Source organism: Miscanthus floridulus, chromosome 12 (assembly GCF_019320115.1).
Source record: "Miscanthus floridulus cultivar M001 chromosome 12, ASM1932011v1, whole genome shotgun sequence".
Lineage (NCBI taxonomy): Eukaryota > Viridiplantae > Streptophyta > Magnoliopsida > Poales > Poaceae > Miscanthus > Miscanthus floridulus.
In genome coordinates, this window is record NC_089591.1 from 66,277,285 (window position 1) to 66,285,143 (window position 7,859).

The 7,859-nt window shown below is 54.1% G+C and overlaps 2 pseudogenes; both read left to right on the forward strand.

Annotated features, from left to right (window-relative positions):
• The first annotated feature begins 2,525 nt into the window (after positions 1-2,525).
• LOC136496023 (protein BYPASS1-LIKE-like) lies at positions 2,526-3,401 on the forward strand (annotated as a pseudogene).
• A 46-nt stretch (positions 3,402-3,447) lies between these two features.
• Positions 3,448-5,308, forward strand: LOC136496024 (uncharacterized; annotated as a pseudogene).
• Positions 5,309-7,859: the final 2,551 nt, after the last annotated feature.

Here is a 7,859-nt window from a genome sequence, read left to right on the forward strand (position 1 = left end):
CAGCCCATCTCGTCAGTTTCCGACTGCTCGCAAGATGCGATGCAGGGGTGCTGCTGCCTTGACACTTTGACAGGAACTGCGCGCTCCCTCCTGCTCTTTTCACGGAGGTCGCTCTCCATTGACAGTTCGGTTCTTTGCTCGCCGACGACGACCTTTTCACCCTCCTGTCAACGAGAAACCGGGCCTGCCAGACACCTGTTCCGAGCGCAGGTCCCGTTCGGCACGGCGAAGACTGGACCGGAGGGCAATCCAAATCCATACTCCTATTAGACCATAGGTGAGCTCTTCGGTAGTGCGTTGATTTTCTATGCTTCCAGAAAACCTGTCTACGAGACTGCGACCGACCAGCAACTCAGCAAGTGACCCAATCGCTGATCCAGTGTGTACACGGAGGCACTGTGGTGTGCTCAGCGGGCCCGCGATGGTGCGATGTGGTAGTTCAGCACGACAGGGACCATTGCTTCGTCGAGCAAGGGTTTACTCACAAACTTCCATTCCAAAAAACACCATTGGCGAGCTTGACGAACCGCGGGAAAGCTTACTGCTAGAAATTCTACATGCAAAAGACGGGGCAATCCAAGCAACACATGGACGGCGGAAAGCTTCGTTTGGACTGAGATCCTCAGGATAGCGGTTTGTTGGTTTTCCACAGCGGTGTTTGTGTGCACAAGTCTCTACAGGGCTGCTGAGCTTCCAGAAGAAACAATAATGCTCGCCAATGGTGTTTTTTGGAATGGAAGTTTGTGAGTAAACCCTTGCTCGACGAAGCACTGGTCCCTGTCGTGCTGAACTACCACATCGCACCATCGCGGGCCCGCTGAGCACACCACAGTGCCTCCGTGTACACACTGGATCAGCGATTGGGTCACTTGCTGAGTTGCTGGTCGGTCGCAGTCTCGTAGACAGGTTTTCTTGAAGCATAGAAAATCAACGCACTACCGAAGAGCTCACCTATGGTCTAATAGGAGTATGGATTTGGATTGCCCTCCGGTCCAGTCTTCGCCGTGCCGAGAAACTCCATCGGGCCTTCACCTCTCCTCCGTCAGCTGCTAGTACGAGTAGTACTCAGGAGCGCCGTGCCTTCGCGTGGGCGTGGCCGCGTGGCTATTGGATCCGCTCCACTCCGGCCAGCGCTCTCCGGAAGATTAGAGGCGGCGAAGGCAGGGCGGGCTAGGGCTACTACTACTAGCTGGAAGGGGCGAAGGGCTCGGTTGGCCGGCTAGCGACGCGCAGCCGATCGGCACGGTAGGCTGCGGTGGCCGCGCTCGCAATCGCGCTCGCTGATGCTTTTTCCGCCAGACGCCATGGGGCGTGGAAAGCGCGCGAGCCGCGACGGCCTCGACGTGCGCCTGGCGGCCTGTCCTGACGTTCGGCGGCACTGTATTCCCGAGTCCCGATCTGTAGCAGCACCAGCCGGCACAGGCGCTTGGGGCACGCCGTGATGCTCGCAGCACGGCACGGGATCGGGTCGGACGCGCACGCCGGCCGCTCGGCAAGCCCGTTGGTTTAGAGAGAAGCTGAAGCTGATCGGAGAGCGCACTGTCGCCACTCGCCAAACGCGTGTGCTAGTAGAAGAAAGGGGACAGTTTTGTGATGGTAGAGAATTGGCCCATATGCAAATCTTCATCATGGCCAGCAAGGCCTAGGCCCAACTATATTTCCTTTAGATTTTGAGTAACTCTGCTTAGATTTTGATGGCCCGGTCCATACTGCCCAAGTCATGTACCCATTTCGCTGCCCAGCATTCAGATTCCAAACCAACGGCCCAAGTCATGTACCCATTTCGCTGCCCAGCATTCAGATTCCAAACCAACGACACGGCCTTCTCCAGGAGCCCAGCTCCAAGGGCTTCGCCGCTCCCTCTTCCCGCGTGACGTCTCGACTGCCTCCCTCGCCCACGAGTCAAAGGGATATTTAACTTTTTAACATTAGAACGGATGTAATTTCTTTAGGTAGTCACTTTTAAAATTGCTTCTATATATTTATCATCGAGAGAGCATTTGATACATTCTTGCCATTTTCGCTGACGTGGCACGCCAACTCAACCTGACAGCATAGACCAGCCACGGAAAATGACATTTTTGCCCCTCATCTATTCCTTGTATCTCTATCCCTTCCTCGCTCGAGCTCCGGCCATGGCTGACGATGGGGTCCATGGCGGCGGCTGACAGGACATAGGGGAAGTGGGGGGCGAGGCAGCCGGGGCCACGACCTGCAGGTCCACGGTCGCGCCCGACACCGGCGACGAACAAGGCGACACCTTGGAGCATGCGCAGGACCACGACCTCCTCGGCGCCGGTGACGAACATGGCGGCCCCATGCCTCCTCGTGCTCGTGCTCCTCTGCTTCCTCGCCGGTGGAGGACGCGCATCCCCGGCCACAGACGAGCTGTGCCGCGTCTCTTCGTGCGCTGTCGCTGCCGGTACCGACGAGCCAGCTTCCCCCGCATCAGCAACTAATCAAAGCAATCAGCCAGTCGTCCAGCCCAACAGACGCTCCCCTCCCCCAGTCCTCGACCCACCCCGATGCGAGGCACAATGCCGACCACCGATTCCTCGTCACCGGCGGCGGCGCCGCTGTCCTCCATCGGCTGGTCGCTCCGCCGGGAGCAGAACCAGATCCACTCCTTCCCAGTCGCCGCCCAACGACGCCACCGACGCCTTCTAGCACCGCGTCGTCCGAGCTCCTGACCAACCTTCTTCGCGCCCCCGGCCAACGACGTCCTCTCCCTCGCCTGGACGTGCCTCTTCCTCGACGCCTTCCTCCTCTGCCTCGAGGAGTTTCGCGCCCTGCTCTTCGGCTTCGAGGTCTCGCCCGCCGTGCAGCCCCCGCTCGCTCGCCTCGTCGTCGACTTCTTCGACCGCACCGTCAAGGCGTTCGACCTCTGCAACGCCGCCCGTGACGGCCTCGACCTCGTCCACCAGTGGCGAAAGCACCTCACCATCGCAACAGTCGTCCTCGCCTCCTCCTCTTCTTCCGCCTCTGTATCCGCCTCCTCGTCACTGCTCGGGGTGGCCCAGATCCGTCGTGCCCACAAGGCGCTCACCGACCTCACCATCCTCATGCTCGACGACAGGGACAGCAGGGGCATCGTCGGCCAGCGCAATCGCTCCTTCGGTCACCCTGCCAACACCACCAATGAAAAAGCCGCCCACGGCCATGGCCATGGCCACCACCACCGGAGCAGCAGCGGCGCCGGCTCCAGCACCCACCTCAGGTCCCTGTCCTAGAGCGTGTCCCAGGCCTGGTCCACCGCACGCCAACTGCAAGCCATCTGGGGAGGCCTACCCATGCCCCGCTCATAGGACAATGCTGCCACGAGAGGCCTTGCCTCGATAGTCTACACCATGGGCGCCAACTGTTGCTGCTCACGTCTAGGAGGGAGGAGGAGGCAGAGCTGAGAGGCGCGTAGGCCGAGATGCATCTTTACCAAGCGATGAGGATGAGATGGACGAAGAAGAAATAGATGAGGGGTAACCAAGTCATTTCGCATCCCCACAGACACGCTGGCTTCCCTATGTGTCCTGCCACGTATGCAAAAATGACTTAAAGTTACGAATTCTTCTCTCTCGATGATAAATATGTAGGAGCAATTTTTAAGAGTGATATCTGAAGAGGTGACATTCTTTATAATGATAAAAAGTTAAATATCCCCCGAGTCAAGGAGCAGCAACGTAGACGACCAGCGACCACGCCGACCGTAGGGCTAGCGGAAGCACAGAGCGGCTGTGCGGGCGCTACATGCAGGGGCCCCGAGCTGCGGCGTCAAGGCGGCAGCAGACTCTCCCATGGTTCCCCACGTCTAGGCCATGGCCACCTCATCAGCTCATCCTGCGGGGCCACGGAGCACGTCGAACCCTCCTGCGTTTGAGTCTGAGGTGGTATCCCTTTCCCCTCACGCGGCTAGTCCACTACTTGCTTTCGTGGTCGATGGCCTAATCCCCTCCCCTTCGCCACCGTCATGCTGCGCCTCTGAAATCGCCTCCTCCCTCTGCTCTGTGCCGCCTCCACGCGTCCCTCCCCCATCCACTCCCGCGCGTGCCGTCTCCTCTCCACCTCCACGGCCACCGTCCCCCGCACCCTTCTCCCTCGAGGACTACCTCGTCGATGCATGCGGCCTCGCTCTAGCCTAAGCCCGCAAGGTGTCCAAGAAGGTGTCTCGCGAGTTATTATGCATTGGATCCAGGAGATCACTGGATGAGCTCTCCTGCTCCCGCCTTAACTCCGCCTTCAATCCTGATGCTATCCTCGCCCTGCTCTCCGGCGCCGGCCTCTCCCACGATGACAGTGTCGCCGTCGTCTCCATGGACCCTCTCCTCCTCCGTGCTTCCATGAGTACCATCGCCCCCTGCCTTCTCGCACTCCGCCACCACGTCGGTCTGTCTACTCCCCAGATCGTTCGCTTCCTCCTAGTCATCTCACGCTCTCTCCGCTAGAGCGACGTCGTTTCTAGGCTCGAGTTCTTCATCTCCTTCTACGACTCATTGTAGAAGGCCCTGTTGGCCGCAAAGAGGAATGGGAGCCTCCTCAGCATTAGTCTTGAGAGGCTAATCGAGCCTAACATCGCGTTGCTTCGTTAGTGGGGTGTTAGAGATATTGTCCAGCTATGTTCAAACGTTCTGCGGGTGCTTACCTTCAACCTGGAACGCTTGAGGGAGCCTCTGCTTCGGGCGGAACAACTTGGGGTGCCTCCTACTTCGGGGTTGTTCGGGCATGCAATGTTCATTGTTTCCTATATGTCCAAAGAGAAGCTTGCTGCCAAGTTTGAGTTCTTTAAGAGGAATCTTGGTTGTTCTGAGTCTGAGGTTTCAATTGCAGTGTCTAAGGTGCCTGGTTTATTAGGAATCTCTCACGAGATTCTTCTAGTGCAAGATTGAGTTCCTAGTCAATGAGGCTATGGTGGAGCCATGGTACATTGTGGAAAGACCTATACTGCTCTCAATGAGCCTCGAGAAGCGACTAATGACCCAGGCATTATGTCATGAAGATCCTCCAGGAAAAGGGATTGCTGAATAGCAATATGAGCTTTTGCACATTCACTAAATTAGGAGACAAGAGTTTCAAATTGAAGTTCATCGATTATCACAAGGACTCTATACCTTGGCCTTGCAGATGCTTATGCTACAGGTTCCGAACTGATACTATCTGTAATTTTCGTTGCCATGGTAATGAAATTCGGTTTTACCGGTGTGGAAAAAAAAGATGCTTAGGCTACAGCTCGTGCTGGTATTGTGGCCTCTACAGTCTAATTTTAGCATATCATTTTGTGTTTTAGGCGTATGGTGGAACTGCAACTCATGCCCATTAGTAGCTGCCCACTGTGCAGGGCATTCTCGATTCTATTTCTGCAAGAGAACCACTAGTGATTTCTGATTGCTCATGTATATTTCAAATTCAAGCTATAAGTTTTTTAATGAAGGATGTGGGTTTGCCTTATTCTACAGCCTTAGTGTGCATGCTTGTTAGTTTCTTCTTCTACTTACCACATGGCCGAGGATTATCCCTAACTTAGTTTTCCTTCTCTGAATAATTCTTTGTTGTATAACTTATTAAGCTAATTGGAGTATGAGAGTATTACTTTTCCTTTTATCTAACCATTTTTATCGGTATGTTTTGTAGCAAAATATTCAGTGCAAACTACATCTTCGGTGCAATCGTGAAAATCCCATTGAAAACATAATTAGAAGTTTTAAAAAATGAAACTATGCACATCCATAGTGTGTCTATTGATGAAACATTGCCAAGAGAGAGAGAGAGAGAGTACACATTTGTAGTGATTTTCTGATTTCTCGTGTTTATTTCATATTCAAGTTATAAATTATTTATGAAGGAGCTGGGTTTGACTTATTCTACTGCCTCAATGCACATGCTTGTTAGTTTCTTCTTTTGCTTAGCACATGGCTGAAGATTATTCTTAACTTAGTATTCCATCTCTGGCGATTGCGTCGAGGCCGGTGAAGTGGAGAGGTTGGACGGCGGCGGGAGCCTGCACCAACCCTTCCTCCGTCGTGACGATGAAGTCCAGGTTCCTAAAGCGCATGTGCGTGTCCGGGACCCAGCTGACGCCGTGAATAGCCATCCGAGGCCTGATGTGGATGTCGAGACACGCAAAAGGTCCCTACCTGGCGCGCCAACTGTCGGTGTTTCGAGTTAGCACCGACGAGTAAATTTTTAGTATTACACATCTGGCTCGGATGGTATGCTTAGAGGACACGAGGTTTGTAACACCTCTAGTGTTACGAGCTCGTTTAACACCGTGATTTAGGCCTAAGAAAAATTTCTGAAACGAGTTTCTTGGATTTTTGATTTAAAACATACTTGAAGTGATAAGGGAATCATGTGTGACTCAGTTTTGTGGACTCGAATCAACGCCAAGTTAAATTACTCAGTGCAGTAAAGATATTTAGGAATGTCCGATAACGATTCTAGCAAGTAAACGGTGAATGGCTTGTTCTGTTGGATTGAGCATGAAAACAATTTTTATAAATAAAATAAAATATAACTTGTAATTAGAACTTAAATAAAAACTGGAAGTACAAGTTAGTAGTTAAAAATGCAACTGTTGATGTGGCGTGTGGATGTTGTTCCATGGTATGTTGATAGCTTCAGAAATCAAATCCGAGATTTAAATTAGAACTTTTCGTGAGTCGGCGAGAAATTTGATTTATGTTCGAAAGGTCAAATTTGGCAAATTATGTTAATCCAAATAGTTCAATAGTGCTTAAGTATTTCGCTCCAATGGGTTAGTATGTAGTATGGGCTAGGTCATGATATACTTATTAGTTGAAATCGATAGGATTTAGATATTTTGTGTTGCCGATGACGTATTGCTTTCACATCTGCGTTGCGTCGTCTCACGCGTAGGCAGGCAGCCAGTAGAGCCATGCGACGCTGATGTGTTCAGCTGCTGCCTAATCTCTCGCGTACTTGCTGCTAGCAGCTGCTGTCCTTGCCTCACTGTCGTCCTGGCCGCTTGAATACGTGGTGCGTCCCCCTGCTCGTAGTCAGTCATCCAATTTATTTGCGTCGCGCCGTGTTGTCGAGTCGTCGTTTGCTCTTTCTTTTCTCTACTTGCCTATCCAGCTTTGTCCTTGCGGCCACGGTTGGTAGAGAAGAGCTTTTGTTAATGCAACAGGAGCCCGCATCCTAAACAAGTCCACCGCGCAGGGGCATCTGAAAGGGAGCACGTGGTTCTATCCCTGCCACACCGTGTGCTTTCACTTTCCTGTGCTATCCCCGCCACGCCGTGTCCTTTCACTTTCCTGTGCGCTGCTGTCGGCCACGCCGCGTTGTCCTGTCCTGCCCCCGCGTCCGTGCTCTGGCGTGTGTATGATGTTTCCCTCCCTCATGCTGCCTCCTCCTCCAATTTCTTCTCAGCTGCCGAAGGGAGGCGTCCCAACTCCTGCTCGCCCTCCTAGCTTGCTCTCTCACTTGTCTCCCTCCTCTACTTGCCTCCCGCCGACGTCGCCGTGCCATGCCAACCGCCCGTCTGTCGTGAGCCCCACTATCGCGTGGGCCTGTTGCTCCACGGCATCATCCCTTTCAAGTGTCGCTCCACCTCCGTGCTCGGCCACCGCCGCTGTCATCGCACCAATTCGTCGGTGCCGGCCCTCCCCCACGCACGAGCCCTGGGCTGCTCTGGACCACTGCCCATCCCGTGCGCTCGAGCCGCGCGCTGCCATGCACCGCATCCCCGCTCCTCTGTGAGTACCGGCGCCCCTCCTCTTCTTCCCTACGTCGAGCGCCCCCGCTGCTTAGCCGCTTCGCCCCGCCGCTATTCCGCTACTCGCAGACACCTCATGTCAAGCCAGCACCTCCACCAGCTCCGTTGTTTCCCCCTCACCAGCCACCGCGCCACT